Here is a 22,473-nt window from a genome sequence, read left to right as displayed (position 1 = left end):
ACATTGTGGGGAACTGGCAGAAAAATTCAGACACTAGTATTCAAAGCACAAACTGACGTGAAGCTCACAGTTTAGTTTGACTTGGTCTGGACTGAAAAAACAAACAGGCCACAAAAATGTATCTCAAACATGGAGTTACAATCAAACTTGGATTGCGTCACTGTAATTTTAAGGATGGAGATCATTCAAAAATAATAAGGTTTTTGGCTGGACTGTTGCTATATTACTGCGCTGCATGTCGTGGCTAACAATGCCCTTATATAGCATAGCCTACAGTGCCTTATTGCTTTACTGAAAGAGTAACAACATAATAAAAACCTTAAGGGCACACATTTTCATTACAATTATATTTTATTAAGCAAATTCACTCAGTGACATCATTTTGCTTTTAGATATAGTCCCTGACATGCAAACTACGATTAATAGTTGGCCTCTATGTTTGCTGCCAGGTGATAAAGTAGCTAGGTTTTGTGTCGTAGCTGTTACAATATTGTGTTGTTTAGCATGACTGGAAAAGTGTATTGAGCAATTCAACCTCCTAATAATGTCCTAATAATAGTAGGGGATGGTGAAACCATGAGTAATAATAGTATGAGATAGTGAAATCATATAAAATACAAAAGCGAACAGCTTTTATTCCCTTCATGATAAGTAGTAATACTAGAACAAGATGGCGAAATCGTAAGAAATACAAAAACTTATGACTTTTACTCCCTTCATGACAAGTCCTAATAATAGTACAAGATTGTGAAATCATAAGAAATACAAAAATATACAACTTTTATCCCAATCGTGAAGTTTTAATAATAATAGGATGAGATGGTGAAATCGTCAGAAATACAAAAACGTACAACTTTTACTCCCATCGTGACAAGTCAAAATAATAGTATGAAATGGCAAAATCGCAAGAAATAAAAAACTTTCGACTTTTACTCCCATCATGTCAAGTCGTAATTAAAGTGCAAGTTGTCAAAATCGTGAGAAACACAAAAACCTTCGACTTTTACTCCCATCATGACAAGTCGTAATAATAGTACAGGAAAGATGGCGAAATCGTAAGAATTACAAAAACATACAACTTTTATTCCCATCATGAAAAGTTGTAATAATAATAATAATAGTGCAAGATGGTGAAATCGTCCGAAATACAAAGATTTTTACTGTTTTTTAAGTCGCTACAGTGGTCCGAGATGACAGAAATTGCAAGAAATACAAAAGCGTATGACTTTTAATCCCATAGGCAAAAATAACGAACCAACGAACAATGATATTGTGATTTTTCCAAAGTTTAAACCCTAAACCTAACCATAACGTCTAACTCCTGACCGAGGATCTAAAAATAACCATGACTTTAATGGGAAAATAACTTGTGTACCAAAGAAGAAATAAAACATCATGGTTTGGTACAAAACGAGGGACACGAATTACAGCTTACTGACATTCATCAGTCATTTTTATTGCATTAATAAATACAGAATGAGCAACCAAATGTATTTACTGATATTTACTTTCAATAAAAAAAGTGTAGAATATGAGGCTAGCTAAAATGTAAGGTGATTTGAAATTCAGTTATTGATTGGTTGGTTTCTATGGGAATAAAAGTTGTACCTTTTCGTATGAGCCAAGTTGCGATTTCTCCATCTTGTACGAGTTGTCATGAGACTATATTGGACCAACATCCCTATTGGAACTGTCTGTTTTATAAAAGATGCATTAAGTATTGCCACAAATTCTGCTGTCATAGTCAAGCTTTTTTCATTACGTTCAGTTTGTGTGGCCACAAACTACTGTCCTTGATCAGCTGGACTTGAGTAAGACCTCAGCTGGTCAAAAATGTCCATTTGTCCTTTGATAGATACCTCGCTTGAAATTCTTGCTGATGACGGTGTTTTAAAACGGTCAGCTGAAGACTCAAGTGTAGCAAACTCTTGATACCACACAGATAGCACGGAATCTGCACAAATATGATGGACAGACTGAAGCAAGGGCCAAAACGTGTAGACTATCCTATTGATGGGAATAACTGGACAGGATTCCAGTGTGTTCTAGTGGATGCGGTATCTGTTACCTCAGAGGAGTCAGATCTTAAATACTTTAACTAACCTCACTCTAAACTATGAACACATGATCAGCTAAAAATATCCCCTAACGTACGTGTCGGGCGAGAAGGGGGGTTCACTTATTAACGCTATATACGGTCTGACGTACAAAGAGGTCTCTGTGCGAACGCTTCTCACTGGAGGATGCAACACAGTGAATTGAGCATTTTACACCAGTGACAAAGATAGATTACATGTTATGTGGGGATATCAGAGGGGATTTTTTTTTTCGGGAGAGTCGGGTTGTGCCAAAGCAACTGCTTTGAGAGCCAAATCAGCAAAGCCACAGACCAGGAGAGCACCGGTTTTACTTATTCATTTATGTAGGGTTAAAAATGAGGATGAATATGCATAGTGCAAACACTAATGAACACACACACACACACACACACACACACACACTGTTTTTATTTCATTTAAATATGTTTTCAAGGAGATGATGCGTGAGAACTCATATATGAGAAAGTTGACATGAGCTGTGTGGTGCCAAGATATAATCTCTATATGGTCGTGGGTGAGACCAATTACAAAGTAATTAGTTACTGTAATCAAATTACTTTTTAGTCAGGAATGTAGTGAAATGCATTACATTTTAAATGGTTTTGAACATATTACAGTTAATGACTTTCAATTAATTTAATTATTTTAAGTACATTATGGGGTTATGCTTATTTCTAATATATTATTTATGTAGAATAGATGAATTATGGCCCTGTGAAGGAGAAGTGCTGATATTTGACGTGTGTAACAATGAACGAGAAAGAAATATATAGACATTATTTTGAATTTGTTGAGCGGAAAAGTGTTTAAGCAAGTAGCTTGAAAGTAAAGTAATTTGTAATGTGATTACTTTTACATTTAAGTAATTAGTAAAGTTCTATGATTACCATTTTAGAGAAATAATTAGTAATTTGTAGTGGATTACTATTTTTAAGTTACCCAACACTACTGACTCTATATCACCAGAGGCCACATTTCACCAAAACGTTTTCGTTTAAAATGCATTAATTCCGCTTCCATCGAAAACGCAGTATTTTGAAAACGCTCTCAATTACCGCATACTTTTGGAAAACAATACCGTTAAAACAGAAAACAAAGTTTCCAAATGAAAATGGATTTGTGTGGATATCGCCTAAAACTATTTTAAACAGCATTTTGCTAATTTGTTCTTTATTTTTTGTTTATTTTTCTATTATCGTTTGTTTACTTTATGGAATATTTGTATTTTATTCACTCAAAACATGTGTCACACTGCAGGGCCATATAAAAAGAAATAGTGAAGGCCAAAAGGTGATTCAAATGGTGCAAAATTTTAAAGAATCAGTGACCAGCTAAATTACATGGATATACACTTTCCTCTTATACATTTACATCTTTTCTAAAATCATAAAATTCATTTAAAAAAGGTGAATGTGTGTCAACTACCCACATGTGACCTGCTCCATCATTTTGTATCACTTTGACATAGAAACACTGAGTTTTATGCACTAAAGCACAAAGGAATGAACATATATGAACACTAAAATGAGAATTAAAGTCACAAACAGTAAATATTAGTTTATAAATTCATCACAATTATTTTTCGAAGATTCGTTTTTACACACATAAGAAAACCCAACTCATAGACGCTGACATTGAAAATCTTAAATGCCTTTGTTCATAAGGTATAATCGGCACAGCTGACTTTTTTTGATAATGATGACGATGGCATACTTTTGAGGTTTCACTACATTTCACTCAGTGGCTAATGAAGAAAACCAAAGAGTGTGTCATGGAGGTCCCACCAGCGCCCAGACCACCCAGCAGGATAACCTACAGACTATACTGACTTCAGTCATTATATATGCTGGTAATAGCTGTTAATACCGCAATTTCACCTCCATCATGTCAGGTCTTGTTCAAACTGATAGGACTTCTTTTATATGACAAACTGCCAAAGTTCTTGAGGACAAGATACTTAAATTCACCTACAAAATCTGTAGGCCTCTAATAGCATTTAAACTGATGAGTCTTTGGATGCATAGATTTATTCAACATAACCAAGTGAGATAAGCCTAATGTAGGCTTTCATTTTAATTCATGAAGTGACTTCCTGCATGGCTTGAGTGAATGAAATCACATTGATTGATGCTGTCATTATTTATTGCTGTTAAGTTGTCATCATTCGCAGTTATTAACTAATGCCATCTAACTTCAAGTTCACTTCAAGTTTCCTGATGGCAGTAAACAGTGTGTGCAATATTTAGAGAGACACATTGTAGAGTCTATGAGCATGGCAATGTTTTCTGATTCAGTGTATTGTGTTGTGTTGTGCTGTGTTTTGACAAGTACTTCAGGTCAACTTAAATGTGTCTAATTCTATTCTTAGAGCCTCAGTGTCTCTCTTCCTAGTCTTACTGAGTCCAGGGTGCAGTTCCTGCAAGACATGTCAGAATTTGTGTGTGCAAGACTGTCAATACAAAAACACGTCACACTTAAAGACATTCACAAAAAGGACATGATGAATGTTTTTAAGTATTGGAAGGAGCACTAGTCTTTCCCAGTGGATCACATTTTGCCCTTTGGTCATTATTGTAATAGCACCACCACTGGAGAGGATTCCTGTATGGTCATGGTTCAAAATTGTTGCTGTTTCGCCCTGGGAACCCCATTATGGATTTTCCAGGTTGATTGTAGGGCCATTAGTTTTAATAAGCACTGCTATATAAAATAACTTGTTTACAGCTCTCCAATTACCACAGCAGGGTATAAATAGGAAGGTTATTCAACAAAATCACACCAGTTTGAAATTGTTTATCTTGGTTTTTAGCCTGAATCCCTCTAGTTTGACAACATTAAGGCTACCTAATAGGTTTAAATAGTGCGCAGCCCCTTTATCTAGCAAATAATAATAATAATAACCAAATTAGAAACAGAAATCCACAAACGCACAACTCATTCTTCAATTTAAAGGGCTATTTTAAAAATCACTAGGCGTCTATACTGTTCTATTTTATTCTATTATATTCTATCCAACCATGCAAACATTATTTAAAAGAATATATAAAGTTGTGACGCTTCTACTTACTTTGTTATGCATGAGTGTATCACTTCCAGAGAGCATGCATGGGCGTTAAAAGTCAGTCTGATACACGCAGGTCCTGAACTCCTCACGCGCACTACAAATCCAGAAACGCGTCAAAGCGCCTCATGTGCGCGTCAGTGCGAGAATGATTGCAAGAATTCCGCGTTTCTCAATGGGTTTGACACATGGGGAGATGGAAGTTGGAGCGTGAAAGCGAAATTTGAAATATACAAGCACGATGTCCTGAGTTCCTCTTGTACAGAACGGTGATGTTTGAAGAGCTCGTCTAGTTCACTGATGCGATCCACACAGAGCTTCTGTTCGTCATTGAGGGGTGAGAATGAGTGTTTCTCGTTCCCTCTCTCTCTCTCTCTCTCTCTCTCTCTCTCTCTCTCTCTCTCTCTCTCTCTCTCTCTCTGAAGGGGGCGGATCAAACGCGTACAGTAAGCGCACACCCCGTGTACACTGCAAGCGCGCGACGCGACGCGTTCAACTAGTCACCGAAGCGTTCTAGTCGCGTACACATTTGTATACACATTCGAGCTCAAGGGTCTTGAACAAAACTTGGTATCAATGTTGATTTTGTCCAGTGTTTTGAAGTGGAACTTACTTGAACTGACATACTTTAATGTCAATGCCAATGACTGTTCTTTTATATTTCAGTTCTGATTTAATCCCGAAACTGCTTGTTTGAAAAAGAAAAATAGGAAAGTAAAAAATGTAATCCCTCAGCTGATTTATTAAATTAAATAAAAAAATTATAGGCCTACTAATGATTAAATTATGATTATTACTTTTAATCAATTATATTATTGATGAGCAATATAAATGATCAAATTGATGATGAAATACATTAGCATAATATAATAATTATATAATATGTAATAAATAAAATATTAATAAATTAATACAAATGTTAGAATATTAACTTAAATTAGTTCAAATTGAAAAAGCATTATATATTTGCAATTATTATTATATAAATTATATAATTACGTAAAATAATATATATTATAATACAATAGTTTCATAAATAAAATAAGAATACATATTTTAAAACTTACATTTGTAAAATTTTAAATAGAATTATATATAAATGTTAATTAAATATTATTATTTACATTATGTAATAATATATAAAATAATTAAAAATGACAATCTCCATTTTTTAATTAGTAAGAAAATATTGAATATTTTGTATTATATTTGAATATGTATTAATACTTTTTAAATTATATAAAATCATATAAATATAAAATAGTTATGAATTAATAACAATTTTACAATCCACATTTATTAAGGTGGTAAATTATGATTATCACTTATGATTAATAATATAACTGATAAAACTGAGGATGAATTACATTATCATAATATAATAATTATATAAAATGTAATAAAATATTTATAAATGAATAAAACATTTTATAATATTAACATAATTGAGATAAAATTTAAATAGAATAGAATTATATATATTTACAATTATTATAACATAGACTGTATAATACAGTAGTTACGTAAACTAATATATATTATAAAACTGTATCATAAATAAAATAAATAATAATACATCTTTAAAAATTTACAATCACCATTTACTAACTTAGATTTAAATGGCATTATACATACAATTTAATAAATATTAAAATCTTATTTAAATTATATAATAATTACATCAAATAATAATATATAAAATAATAGAACATTTAAAATATGTTACAATCCCCATTTTAATTAGCAAGAAAATAAATATATAATATATAATATTTTATGATTTATAATACTTTTTAAATTATATAAAATCATATACATCTAAAATAAATATGAATGAATAAAAATGTTACAATCCCCATTTATTAAGTTTGTAAACATTTGTTAAACAAAATTGTGATGAAAAGTGTCAATGCAATCAGTTCTTACCAATCACGTCCTCGTAACCTTTTTTCTCAACTTTCTCGACACTGTCTTCTCCCTTTGAAACTTCAGTGCTTTTGTGTCTCCATCAAATGGGTTTTTGAGGCTTCCCGGCCCTTCGTTTGGCACCTAGAATATGAAATAATCAGTCTGGTGGATAATCAATGAACATCACGTTGTCATTTCAGTGAAGTTTAGAGACTTGCTGTTTTGTGACTCATTCAATATCAATATCATTCAATATCCTATATTTCAAAATTGCAAGCCTCAATTATAACTTGCATTACACATAGATAACTGATATTGGCATTATAGGCCTATATATGCTGAATAGCCAGAGGGAAAAATATTTGTCCATTAATAAACATCTTATGGAGTTTTGGCCTTAAGATAAATAAGCAAGCATGATCTATAGGACTTTAAGACATCACAGACATTACAGCATAACTTTTGTAAAACTGCTTTTCTGTTGTGAAAATCGCTGTACAAATTTAAATGACTTGACTAATTACTGACAGCTAGTGGCGGGTTTAGGTATTGCAGTTCACAGCAAATTTGCCATGTCCCTTTTCAATAACTTTAACCGCCTGATCAGGGTGCTTGTGTATTTTTTCATTTGGGTAAGATTGAGTGTAATAAAGTTTTTTTTTTTAAGTTTCATTTAGTTCATTTCGATAACTGAACAGCAGAGGGGAAAAGCAGAAATAGTGTTTAGCCATTCTGTTGAAGGAAAACTGTGAGTGTTTAAATAGACACAGAACACTGACAACTCTTTACCTCTCTAACCTTTCCCCTGGCAGAGCTCTGATGCTGACACTCACAAAGGACCATGGACGCTCTCGGGGGTATGTTTTTCATTTAAGAATTTCCCCTAGTACTGCCAACTGCGGGTAAGGGTAAAACCTCAATGTGAACTTTAGTATAACACACTGAGTTTAAACTTACTGTGTTTTTAAAGTGTCTGAAGTATTTGTGGAGATTAGTGGGATTTTGGTATTGTGTTTCTGTATTCTAAGATCCAAAGCATTTCTGAGACTTTCTAGAAGTTTTTTTCTACTATTGTGATGATTGGTAGATAAAAAGAAACAATGTTTATAATTCAACACACATTTAACCTGCTGTCGGTCACTAAATCTCCAAAGGACAGAGAGAGATAGAGAGAGAGACAGAAAGAAAGTGAGCAAGTCCCCAGTCTAAAGATTAAATAAACAGTCTGTCTTATAGCACAGCTTTCCCTGAGAAACCAAGTTTTGTTTTAAAGCAAATAACAGGTTTGTGTTAAAAAGATAGATCTGTACTTGAACTTTTATAGACACTGTGAATGGTTCGAGGTCATCTTTATTTGTTAATTTATTCACCTGTCATTAAAGAGTCCTTTTATCTATTGCAAAGATTTTTTTTTTTACCATTGTGTGTGTCAAATATAGGGAACATTTAAAGGAATAGTTCATCCAAAAATATCAATTCTGCCATCATTTACGTACCCTGTTATCTTATCAAACTTTGCACCCTGAGTTAGACTATGACACATCCAAATATCAGTGCCTTTTGTTGTAAGTGACGTCAAACCTGGTGCGGCACGTCTTGACATGCCAATGAAAGGAGTTTTGAGAACTACAGCCGAGAAGATTGTTGGTGAATACATTTTGGTCTATTCCTTACACAAAGTTATCATATGGCTTCGGAATACTTGAAATATAGTGCACAAGTCATACAGGTTTGGAACAGCGTGAGGGTGAGTAAATGATTGCAGAATTAAAATTTTTGGACAAACTGTTCCTGTAATACAAAAAAACTTAACTCAAAACATTTAGTTAAAATTAGTTTTAAAAAATATTAATTTTACTGGAAGATTGGTCACGACAATAAGCTGGACATCAAATAAATTACATGAGCTCTAACCCCATTCTAGACTTATTTGGTCTTTTACATGTGTCACTGAGTGAACTGCCCACGGCTAGACACCTGTTATCCATGATGTATAAACCTAAATACAGAAAAACATGCTCTCTATTGTTGTAGCTCATACTCTGTTTCATTGGGGGACTGCTAGCGTGTGAAACTCTCTTCAAATCATCCCGCATTATGTGGCTCACATGACGAAATATCAGATATTGTTATCCTAACGTCTCTAAACCTTACAGGCATGTCAACACTGAAAGTGTTACATAACCTGTTACCTAATCTTACAGGTTTGCTTTAGATAAATAGGAATTACTGGAGCCTAGTTTATCATTTTACACTACGTTATCATCCCAAATAATGTTATATTTTACTGCATTATGTTAAGCTGTATCACTTACTAGGTTGCATGACAAGCTCACACACACAAACAAAAATAAAGCATCAATAAAAGACACATAAATTGTGACTTTACCCAAAACAAATCTATTATAAGAGTAAGATATTTATATATATATATATATATATATATTGTTGAGTGAATGTTTCTGAAGTTATGTTAAATAAGTAATTGATTTATTTTGTAATTTAGTAAGCGATAACATGGTATTTTGGAAAATGTGTGGTACCGTTTTTAGAAAGAAGTCGTCTGTCCTATCTTCCAGGCAGGATTTAATTGTATTTTTTTCTCCAGGTTCAGTAAAAGTTCAGCTCAATCGACAGCATTTGTAGCATGATGATGATGCACCATAAAAATAATAATAAATAACTCAACTTGCCCCTCCTTTTCTTTAAAAAAAGCAAAAATTGAGGTTACAGTGAGGCATTTGCAATGGAAGTGAATGTGGACAATTTTTGGAGGGTTTAAAGGCAGAAATGTGTTTTAAAATATTATTGAAGTGTTCATTTAATTTCAGCTATTTTATAAATGTCTCATTTGCTATCATTATAACATTGCATAATACTAAAATATATATATATATATTTTATATATATATAATCATTGAATAGACTTTATTTAAAGTAGATGGTGATCTTTGATTTTTAATGAGAATGAAAATGAGGCTGTTAGGGACCAATACAATCTCTTCACTGACACGAACGGTATAAAGCTGTATAAAGCTCCTAGATCACATCTGATTTTCCACAACTCATGTTGTCTTTAGTTTTATGTCTGCGTAACGATCCAAAAACACATTCAACTGCAGTACAACCCATTGAAGAGACTGTACATATCCCTCACAGCCTCGTTATCATTCACATTAAAGATGGTGCTGCTGTGAATAAGGTCTATAGATATTAGTGTCTGCGCGGCCGATCTCTAGTTACATTACGTTTATTAATTTAGCAGCCACTTTTATCCAAAGCAACATCCCAGCTAGCAAATGTATGTTCTTAAAACATTTTCCAAACGTTTCATTGTGGTTGTGGGAACATAAAAATGTCCAGTTTTCTTAATGTTATTAGAACACTATTTATGCTTAATAATGTTATAAGGATGTTCCATTAACATTTTATTTACAACATATGTTCCAAACCTTTAAATATTGTTAGTCAAAGTTGGAACATTCCCTGTTAGCTGGGATACAAATAAAGGAAATGTTGTGCCGTCTATCAGAATACAAAATAACAAAAATAGGATTCACAATATAACATCACTAGTAAAATATGTTTAAAACACAAACTCATACAGCAGAACCTGAATGGCTTTAGCGAATCTGAACATGCAAATCTTGCTGCATTGACATTCAACATTGTAAAAGTGGGTCAGTTTGCTTTTCCTCTTCAAACACGTTCAGCTTTTTGAGGCACCCACCAACAGGCCAATCAGAGAATCTAAATGGTTTAAACACAGAAGCAAATGCTCACACTTAAAAAAAATCAGGAGAGCATTAACAATATGCCATGTTTTTAAATTGAAGCCATAAGGGGATAATGCTACAGTGCTTGTGGGAAGGAATCAGTGGTTTTTTGGGCACCTCAAATGTCCTTGATTTGCCTTTCATTATCTCAGACACCCTTCATGGATTCCCTGCAGCTGTGGCCTCCATTGAGAACGAACTGGGGAACTGAAGCCAGTATGAACTAGAAACACCTGGGGAGCTGTGCATACTTATTCAATTCTGATTTAATCCACATTAACACATGTTTATCTTTTAATACCAACATTTACACCAAAGTACAAATTACTTTCATATATACATAGCAGCTCAAAATCTGAGTCCACTCATGAAAATGCTTCTATTTTGCATTTTACTGTTTTAATGGAATATTCTTTGCATTACAGATTATATTCGATGTATAATTTAAGTGAAAAGTTCAATTAAAAACTGGACATAGTGTTCCTACAGTTATGGTAAACCAATCAGGGAATTTTAAAAGGAAAAGTCATAAAGGTTCTTTGGTTAGGTTTCTAGTTACGCTCGGCTCTATATATTTCATCGGCTAGAAATTGCTCTTCAAGAGTGGAATCTCTATAAAATGTTTTCAATAAATCCATAATCAGTATTCATGAACGACTGAAAATGTAAAAAAAAAAAAAATAGTGTGGGAATTGTTTTGTATTTCTTATTTTTAGTAATTTCTTAATGCTTTTGCATGCACTCGAGCTGGTATGAAATCCATAAGTTTGTGCAAAACATCATGATTCATGACACAAATGTTCAAATAGTGCATAATCTCAAATATTTCTTCTTTATTTTACATCAAAACTTTTCTTTGTTGATCTTTTTTTTGTATTTTTATTTATTTTTTATTATTCTTATTTTGCTTTCTTGCAGACTTAAATTCGATTTTGAATCCCAGATTGTCAATGTGGGCTCAGACTTTTGAACCCCACTGTTGCAGTGTGATCAAGTCCCCAACCTATCCAACAAAGAAAGCCACAGTCGACATGTCAAAGTTGTACACCAAGTTCTTTTTGTCATAAAAGGTGTCGTAAACAAGCTTGACACAATATTAGCCAACGGCAACCCGCTCAACGCATTAATCTCTGAGACAAACATATCTATTACGAAGCCGAACCGTGTCCTGAAAAAAAGCTCACCTCTCTAAATTTGTATCTCTCTACTTCTATTCTCAGGTCCGCATTCCCCAAATAAGATGCATTGAAACACCGTGCCACACTAGCGCACACTCTTTATTGACTTCTGTTCGCTACAGACATGCCACATTTTTGTTTTGCCAAAGTCCAGCAACCATTTCTTGAATTGGCTGACACTTTGGGCACTTACCAGTCCAGTTAACTTTCTTCTCCAGGAAGTCTACCCTCCAGCACCTGCTGTGGGCCAGTCTTTGTAGAAAATAAATCAAATAAAAAAATAAGAAAAAGAAAAGAGAGAGGAAAATTAACTGTAAATTATTTAAAACAAAGTTTAAGAACAAGAAATTAAGCCAGACCAGCTGGCTTTGAAGAGAAACCCAAAATTGGGTTGCGTATAGTTCAGATCCTGATCCACAGTGAAGGGGAGATGGCATCCTAGCCCCAACCACACCCAACAAGGACATAAACACTCACACATAGACACACACACACACACACACACACACACACACACACACACACACATGTCAGTATGACCCACACTGTATGCATGATCATTCAATGCAAGTGTCTGGCAGGGCCCCTTTCACCTGTTCCTGTCAGTAGGGTGTATATTTAGATTAAAGTATCACTGACATGCAGGCCTCTGTTGGCCTTGGCACAAGTGCATGGGATTATTGCCCCCTTTAAGAAGAGATTGCAGTGTTTTATGCAGATTAATTTCATTTAGATGAAATTCCATTTGATGTTCAACAGGACAAGTCTATGGTGTTTTGAGAGTAAATGACATGGTGATCTTGGCAACTAAATATACAATATTTGAATTAACTTGATTCCTCTAAAACTTTCTAAATTAAAAGTGTTGTACATTTTACAGTGGGGTCCAAAAGTCTGAGGCCACACTGAAAACTTGGGATTTAAAGTCCCTTTTAAAATTGGAAATGGATATGTTTTGGGGGAATGAAAAATAGAAAACAAAGAAACATTAGTACATAACAAACAGTAAGAAATTATGATATTCATCTACATTTTATAATACAACTTTTAACTCAAATAGTTATGGTGATTTACATTTATGCATTTGGCAGACGCTTTTATCCAAAGCGACTTACAGTGCACTTATTACAGGGACAATCCCCCCAGAGCAACCTGGATTAAGTGTCTTGCTCAAGGACACAATGGTGGTGGCTGTGGGGATCTAACCAGCGACCTTCTGATTACCAGTTATGTGATAATATAATTTATAATGAATTTATAATGGTGATAATATAATTTATAATGAAAATATTTGTGTTAAATTAAAAAAAATGCAAGTAAGTGTTTTCAGAGGTGGTTGGACCCTACTGCATCTCTTCCATTGGTTTGGGTGTTTTGCATCCTGTCATAATTGACATGAATGCAAAGTTTGCATTGACCTGCAACCAAGCAAAATGTATCTATTGCAATGGGATTTGCTGGGAAAGAGGACACTGGCGGTCACATGACTTATGGAACATATCTCTGGTAACCATGTGGTAATGGGAGGGCCCTGCTGGTCTACCCTGGTATGCACGTTGAATGGTCCTGAGAAGCACAGCACCTCAAGCTGAAACCAAATATAACAAACATTTGCCCACGCAGTAACCATTTTATTATGGATCGGCAAAAACTTATAATCCTGCTATGAAACTTGATATGACCGTGCCATAAATCTTTACCTGTTTGGAGAGTTTTACTGGAATGGCTAAACTTTAAGATGCAAAACCTACATCTCGTGCATTGATCCACTGTTGACTTCTCAACATGTAGCATCTTGGGTTTGATCCTCATGCCAAATGGCAAAAACATCTGCAATACACCAAGCTTTGAACGGTCACTACTCAACCAAATATGATTTCAGAATTGTTTGGATAAGGGAAGGCTCTTGTCAGTAATTCAACAGAACGGGGTTAATTTCAGGGTGAATGAACATTCAGAAGCAACATGTCGATTTCCTGTGTGATCATGTTGAAAACTGTAAGTCCAATCAGTTAGAAAAAACAAAACACACTAAGTCAGAACTTTTTGAACTTCTGTGCCAAGTTTGGTGGATGTAGTTTGAAAGCTCTAGGAGTCACAATTAGGCATCTCATAAAATATCGATATATCGATTACTGATCACACGTTTTTTGTCAATATATATTGTCAATATATTAGCCGACGTTTAAATTAGAAGACTAATTTGCGTGCTTTCAAATTCACTCAGTTGGGCTTCTGTTTAACAGTCTGGTGTAATAGGGTTGGGAGTCCAGAAGGGGGTGATATAACATTTTCTGAAGCAGGTCGCACAACACAAAGACCAGTTATTTAGAGCTCCTTGCACAGGATGCATACACACAAAGCTTTTTGTACTTCTTCAAGAAAGAAAGTGAGGTCGATGAGTTTTCAGGTTAGTGTATGAAACTGGTGTAACTGCGCAAACTGAACGATTATAAATTATTATGCAATTGCTCTCTATGTAGCCTTGAAGGGGTTTCCTTCAAGCTGTCAAACCACAAAAATAAATACTTGTAACTGAAATATATTGTGTAGGCTATATGAAAGATGCATAGATGTATCATCCAGTGATATTTAGAGTAAATAATCCTAATGTCCTTTGATAATGATTTGGGTTGAATGTAATGGACAACTATGGAAGTTACGCTCCGTGAGCAGCCTCTAGAGATGGCGAGCCCGAGTTGTGTATGTACCTTCATATAAAATAATTACACACTGCATTTTAGCACGTGTTGTGTCGTCTGCCATACATATCTGATGTCATTTTGCTGAAGTTTTGAGAAATACATTTGAAAAGACAAAGGCTATTGTGCATTGTGTAGCCCTATTTATAGCAGAAAAAATCCCAATATATTTATAATCATCAGATTTATGATGTGTGAAAAAAGCATTGATACCATGCCAGTTACAATTGATAATTTTAGTCTTGGTTAAGGAATTTTGGAAAAACCGTAAACCATATCTGTAGAATAACAGTATGTTCACTTAGTCAAGCAAACATAAATATTTGTGATTTATAAATTACTTGCAATTTGTCAGAAAACACAGCTACTTTCAAAAGAATAAAGATGTTGTTTGTCCCCCCTATATGCTATAGCTATGGCACCTACAAGCAGGGGCTAACTGGCCCATACTAACCAGCCAAACCATAATCGCTTGGAGTATACTGTACACAGCTACATTGCCAGACAGTTCAAACAAACTGTAGTGACAAATTTAAGTGAATTATTTGTCTCCTCTGCATAAGTTCCAGTAATAAAATGCACCATGAACCGCTTGTGGAGGTGGATAGGGCTCTCAGGCACAAATCCGGGCCCTGTTAGTTTTTGTCTTTTTGGTCTTACACTCTGCTTAGCACAAGGAGTGTTGTGTGGCACCGGTGGCAAAGCCTAATGACAGAGCACACGAGCCAGAGAGAGGCTTGTGGTAACACCATGTCCGGCACACCCAGGAGGGGCTCCAACATTGTGACACATTTATAGGGGAAGCAGTAACCAACACAAACCTTTTGTTGTTTTTGTTGTTGGAGGTGCAATCAAGCTTCAATCAAGTGTCGGTCATCAATATTTCGCCTTGGAACCAGAGCCAAAGCACCGCCGACTTATCGTTCAAAGGGGTTTCGTTTTGTTGCGGCAGGTTGGGAAAAAAAGCCCCACATGTCCAAGCTATTATCCTAACGAGTTAGCTGACAGATTTGCATGTGTGTTTTGCAGTCTTTCTACTTTAGTCACCACAAAAAATGTTGTATAAGAGACTCTGGGTATTTTTATTCAAAAAAGCTCTGAGGTTTGTGGCCACAATTTTTTTTGCTCTTTTGGCTTTCCATAGAGGTGCCTCTGTGTAGGAGAACAACCGTGCTGTTTCCTTGACACACCGTGGTGTGAGCTGACATCAGCCTGTCAAGGCCCTATGCCACCACACAAAGTCTCACTGTTTGTCTTAAGACCAGACGTTGCAGCTAAATGCAACATAGATAATAAGCACCGTAGCCCTAGTTTACCTGTTTCAAAAACATCTGAGGAATCAGAAGCACACAGCTGAAACATGAATTCCCCAGCACACCAATATCCAAAATACTACATAGGTACTAAGTCAGTACTAAGATACCTTAAGGAACATGCTAAGGAATCAAAAGGCAGACGTGTGGTGAGCAAGTGTTGTTTTGTAAGGGGGTTGGGAGAAGAAACAGCGTTCTGAGAACTTCAACCTCCAAAGATAATATTTTCGAAAGATCTTGTGCACACATCTGGTTCTTTTCAAGGCTGACTTATTGGTACTGCCATTGCTTATTTTTCTTCACCCTGCACCTCTCCTATGGTGCTCTTCCAAGCATAGCCCAGCAAACGGGCTGAAAATGCTAATGTCCTCGCCACTTAGTCAAGTCAGGCTCTTGGGAAGTGTTCTGAGGATGGGCCTCTCAACTCTTTCCTTCACTGGATGAAGTGATGATATTTGAGGGCAGATCAATGAAACATAAATGCCAAACTTCATTGAAACGCTGTACAACCCCAATTCCGAAAAATTTGGGACAGTATGAAAAATGAAAAATGTACACATGACTGCCAGCGACAAAACGGCATGATCCCATACATTTCAATGAGAACTGGCGACTAGATGTGGGTGTGTCCAGCGACTTCAGAAAGTTGAGAAAAGTTTAACTTTGTGCAAATGAGGAGCAACTTTCAGTAGCGACAACCAATAGGAGTGAAGATGGTGTCAGTAAGCTAACATCATCCATCTCCTGTGAGATACTGGAGTCAAGTGTAGGCAAGACAGAGATGTTAAAGTTTTTGTGAGTCTTTTCACTGTTCTACGGTTTATGAATTGTCTGCAACCATACACGTAATAAAAATGTTGCTTGGAAAGGAAACTGTTGGCAGTCTCACTAAGTTTAATTCATGCATTGATAGATCATTCATCTTGTTAATGATGTGATGCAATGAGCACTGCTGCAGTTCATATTAAAACACACTCTCCTGCAGAATATTCTTTTTCGGGACAAGAAAACTGATTCTTTGTCCATTAGATTGATGTTTCAGAAACTGTTGGCAGTGATACGTAGATTTTGAACATTTAGAGATCAATCATCATCGGATTCATGATTGAATGCACTTTGCACTGCTGTAGATTATACAAAAACACTCTCCACTGCAGAATGTAAATTTTTAGAAACAAGAAAATTAATTTCTTGTCAAATTAGAATGATAGCTTAGTTTAACCGGCAATATGTCTCATCTGTCATCAGATTTTCTAAACATATGGCCAGACGTGCAGTCCATCAATAACATTAGAGCTAGCGACTTCACAGTACAGAGACTAGCAACTTCAGTCACAGCATGTGTACAGGCCTTTAAGATCATCTTAACTTACATTGTTCATTAGTGTACTATTGAGTAATTCCCAAACTACAATTACATTTATGCATTTGGCAGACGCTTTTATCCAAAGCGACTTACAGAGCCCTTATTACAGGGACAATCCCCCGGACAATCCCGCCGAAGTGTCCTTGGGCAAGACACTGAACCCTGAGTTGCTCCTAATGGCAGGCTAGCGCCTTGCATGGCAGCTCTGCCGCCATTGGTGTGTGGATGGGTGATTGGGACACAGTGTAACCGCTAAGGTTAATAAAAAAGTGCTATATAAGTGCAGACCATTTACCATTATGAAGCATTTCGATTTTTTTAATCCTCTGGTAAATGGCATGTAGATAGTTCTGTTTCTCTCCGTCGCCTCGCTGGGGTACTTCAAAAACACATAGCATTATAAAATAACATTTGATTTAGATTATGATCTACAACAAGTCAACATTTTAAGAAAAAGTATTCTTTGTTTTCTTCTATTTTTTAAGAATCAACATTATGTTCTAAGGGTGCTGCTTTGTGGTGGAATAATGCAAAGACACCACATATTGTGTCAGCATGTTTGTGTTGGAATACTAAGTTGAGCAAGCTGAATAATGTATAAAGATTTTTTAAAAAAAGCAAGATCTGTCCAACTTATATCAGTGGTTATGAGCCGCTACTGGATTGAAGTACTACATTTATGGTAACGTACTACTTAGTGCGGGAAACCCATCATATTCCCTTTATTGTTGCTGACACACGTCCAATGCGGTGAACAAATAAACAATACAGCAAATACTGTAAAAGTGAGCTGAGGGCACAAACATTGCAACTGATGTTTGCATGTACCTAGAAGAGCCTCATTCCTGGTTCTCAATAGCTTTTTGTTCACAGTCCATACGGGGACATCAGCTAAATACTCATATTCATCGGATAAAATGATGCACTGTCAGTTCGGACCATCATTTTCTGAGTCCAGGCAAACTTGTGCTTTCCTTTCCATTCTGTGTTTGCACAGGCCAAAATTATGGAACCGCCACTAACAGGATGTGTGCATTCCCGAGTCTCTTAGCGAGTATTCCGATTGCATCACATGTCCTGGATTTCATGGGTTTTTCACGGTACATTTACTGTGTCATTTATAAAAGCAGCTCTCTACTAATATGCTAAATACAGCCGCGCTGAAAGAATATACGTGCCAGATTGTAATTTGATTCAAATTAAATTTTTCTAATGGCATCCTCCAGACAGTGCAAAGTAAATATGCGCTCTGTCCTGTCACTTTTCAACCAAGTGGTTTTGACAAGATCCTAAACATCTGGACAGTGTACAGCGGATGAATCACACACTATTCTTTCTTCTGTGCTGAATAAACTGTGGCATAAAGTAAGTCAGCAGAGAACCCACCAGTTAATCAAAGCAAATACTTCACATTTTCTTTAACAAACACTGCCTTATCTTTTCAGGTCCATGCAAGCCAGCGCATTTCATGCAGAAAATCTTGAAATGAAGGAGGACCTGTGCAACTTTGATTTAGCCAGAAACTAATTAAATGTAATGTAAGAACATTTGTGACTTTGAATGAAAGGGGGGAGGGGTCATACCAAGTTCTGAAATGTATGTATATTTCACATATATTCACCTTTAGTACATAAAATGTTATTTGAAATTGTTTTTTTTTATTGTTATTATTTCAAAATAGAAGCATGTGGACTCATTTGTGGGCAGCAGTGGATTTTTACACTGATAATTGTTTGAAAAACATAATATTGCAAGGATGCACTGACTTACATTTACATTTATGCATTTGGCAGACACTTTTATCCAAAGCGACTTACAGAGCACTTATTACAGGGACAATTCCCCCAGAGCAACCTGGAGTTAAGTGCCTTGCTCAAGGACACAATGGTGGTGGCTGTGGGGATCGAACCATCAACCTTCTGATTACCAGTTATGTGCTTTAGCCCACTACACCACCACCACTCCACTGACTTCTACACTGACTTCGTAATTAGCATGGAGACAAAAATATATTTAGGAAATCAATGTGGATTGACGTTCCAGGGTGGAATTGGGTGAGTAGGGGGGGGTGGGGGGGGGGCAATTGGGCTACATGATGTCTGGGCATCCTGCGGCGGAGCCGTCATTCAGGGCTGAGGGATCACAGCTAGGGGTCGTGGCCCTGGGCCACTAATGACCCCTAGATGATGGGCAGCGCTACTTCCAGGAGGCAACATGATAGGAGGAAGTACAAGCTAATGTGGTACTGATTAGTGTCCTTATCACCAACCTCCGATTAACTGTTCAATTATCTGACGAGAAAAAACGACCATCTGACTTGAGTCTTAAAGGGATAGTTCACCCAAAAATGAAAATGATGAAATTTACTTACCATTTACTCTTGTTGTTCTAAACTCTTATCTTTCTTACAAAAGGAGAATTTTTGATGAAAGTACTGGCTGCTCTTTTTCATAATAAGAAAATTAAATAGGGATTGTTGTGGATAAAAAGTAGCCAAGAAAAAACAGCATAATAAAAGTGTCTGTACGTATGGAAGAGAGCAGCCAGGATATTCGTAAAAATGTTTTTTTACAAAATCTAAATCCCTGTGTACATTTTTATTCATTTAAATCCACAGTACAAATTTAAAGGGATAGTTCACCAAAAAATGTAAATTCTTTCATCATTTACTCACCCTCATGCCATGTGTATGATTTTCTTTCTTCTGCAGAAAACGAATTAAGATTTTTAGAAGAATATTTCAGCTCAGTAGGTCTATATAATGCAAGTAAATGGTGGCCTGAACTTTGAAGGTCCAAAAGGCCCATAAAGGCAGCATAAAAGTAAATCCATAATGACCCTAGAGGTTAAATCCATGTCTTCAGAAGCAATGTGATAAGTGTAGGTGAGAAACAGATCAATGTTTAAGTCCATTTATACTATAAATCTCCACATTCACTTTCACATTTCACTTTAATTTTAAAGTAACGAAGGACTTAAATATTGATCTGTTTCTCACCCACACTTATCATATCGCTTCTGAAGATAAATATTTAACCATTGGATTACTTTATGCTGCCTTTATGTTTTTTTTTTTGGAGCTTAATATTTCTTGCCACCGTTTACTTGCCTGAATATGAAGTGTGGATGAAAATAATTAGTGATACATTAACAAACAAATTAGATTATCTTCAGTTTTGATATGGTCAATGTAAATATGCAGAAAGTTCTGTTATATGTTTCTATAAGTCTTACACTTATATTTACGCATTTGGTAGACGCTTTTATCCAAAGTGACTTACAGTGCACTTATTACAGGGACAATCCCCCCGGAGCAACCTGGAGTTAAGTGCCTTGCTCAAGGACACAATGGTGGTGGCTGTGGGGATCGAACCAGCAACCTTCTGATTAACAGTTATGTGCTTTAGCCCACTACACCACCGCTGTAAGGTGGTTAATGAGAAAAAATTTGTAGTATTCGACTGGTAATGTCATGTCAATATATGGTGGGTGACCACCATATGGTTGGCAACTTTTTGGCATGCGAATATGGGATGCTAAAGTATTTTAAGCGCTTCAATACAAGCTTTTTGTCATTAAAATACAGGACAATAGGTGTCCCATGCAGGATGTCTTTAATTCGCCCCAAAATATGAGACGACCCTGCTAATTTTGGACAGTTGACAACCTTAAAACTCCATTATGCAGAATAAAACTGCTTTTTAGGTGTATTTTATTTTTTACCTCTACAGCAGAGGCGGACTGTTCATCGGGAGAACGTTTCCCGGTGGGCTGGCCACATAACACAAACACTAAGACAGCGACACACATTGCCATAATGCCAAAACACCCCCCACAACTTTTCTGCAGGGCTGATCGACAACATTTCTCCAGGGCTAATTTTGTTCCACCCCTGCTCTACAGTGCCAATACACAGAATCAGTGATAACAATGCATGATGGGCAGGCACCGATATCTGCACTCAGGAGCTTGTATGTGCTGTGCATTAAGTTACTGTGAAAGCCATGATGGAGTGTAAAGTAATCTCTTGCTGAGGAGCTGCCACGCATGCCTGGAGTCCGTTGCATGTTTCTGACATTCTTTATCTGGTTTGAGGGGGATTCATCTTCTGCGCTAAGATGTCGTGGAGACCGCAACACAGCTCACAAGCATTTCTCCAGGCAACATTCTGACTCTGTCGAATGTATTTTCTGACATATTGTAGCTATTTGATGAAAGATGCATTTGTTATTGTAATTGAATGTTTCTTTTCACTATCATATCCATGAATGGAATTTCTCCATAGCATCATTCATTATGATCATTGCACAGTTTGGAAACACTTGACTGAAATGTTTCTCATTATCTTAAACGTCTTATTTCAGATCTTTTCTTGTATTGACTTGGGGTTAAATATGAGCAGGAAATTTCTTTGGCAGATTTCGTGAGAATCACCCACCTGTGTCCAGACTTTTGACTCTGTAGTGTTATTTATTTGCTTTAGAGGACAAACAAAACCACACTTCGCTCACATTGTGTATTTGCATACTGGAACACATCACATAATGTAGATACTGTACAGTTTCCCTCATGTGTATGTGTCTCAGTTTCAAAAGAGGAAGGATTTTTTTCCACCACGATCCAATAAAGCAGCACACTAGTGAATGGAACTGTGCCACATTGTGGAAAAGTCGCCTGTAGGCACAAGCTTCACGTCAGGGGCCTCTGCCAAAGCAAACTGTGGTTGGAAGAATCCTTTAATAGTGCCTGATCTGTGTCACCTGAGACTAGAATCATCCGAAACTCAGAAACCACACAGCCACAGTCATCGACGTGAATATTTGGAGCAGCTGAGTCTCTTTAATGGACAATTCCTACAACTGACCGTTCTAAACAGCCCCTGCATTACAAACTGCCCTACTTTCATTTTAAACAGCTGCAATCCAGATGTTATGACAAATGTGTGGCTGTTTTTCTGGCAGATTCTTAGATTACAGTTTGCAGAGACACGAATTTCCATTATTCACGTTCATCATGACTGTCATGTGACAGTCGAGCACATGAAAATTACTCACACATCTCAAGGAATGG

General features: G+C 36.1%; 1 protein-coding gene across 2 annotated transcripts in view; it reads right to left on the bottom strand.

Moving 5' to 3' along the window:
- The window catches only part of LOC127636628 (myocyte-specific enhancer factor 2C-like), a 54,389-nt gene extending 41,926 nt beyond the window's left edge, over positions 1-12,463 (bottom strand). For both annotated transcript variants that reach the window (XM_052117283.1, XM_052117284.1), the window contains exons 1-2: positions 12,216-12,463; positions 7,087-7,209 (exon numbers count right to left, since the gene is read on the bottom strand). The gene's annotated coding sequence lies outside the window, so the exon portion shown is untranslated. The remainder of the gene's footprint in view (positions 1-7,086; positions 7,210-12,215) is intronic.
- Between the last annotated feature and the right edge of the window lie 10,010 nt (positions 12,464-22,473).

The sequence above is a fragment of the Xyrauchen texanus genome, chromosome 44, assembly GCF_025860055.1.
Source record: "Xyrauchen texanus isolate HMW12.3.18 chromosome 44, RBS_HiC_50CHRs, whole genome shotgun sequence".
NCBI lineage: Eukaryota > Metazoa > Chordata > Actinopteri > Cypriniformes > Catostomidae > Xyrauchen > Xyrauchen texanus.
This window is presented reverse-complemented; position numbering and strand designations above follow the sequence as displayed.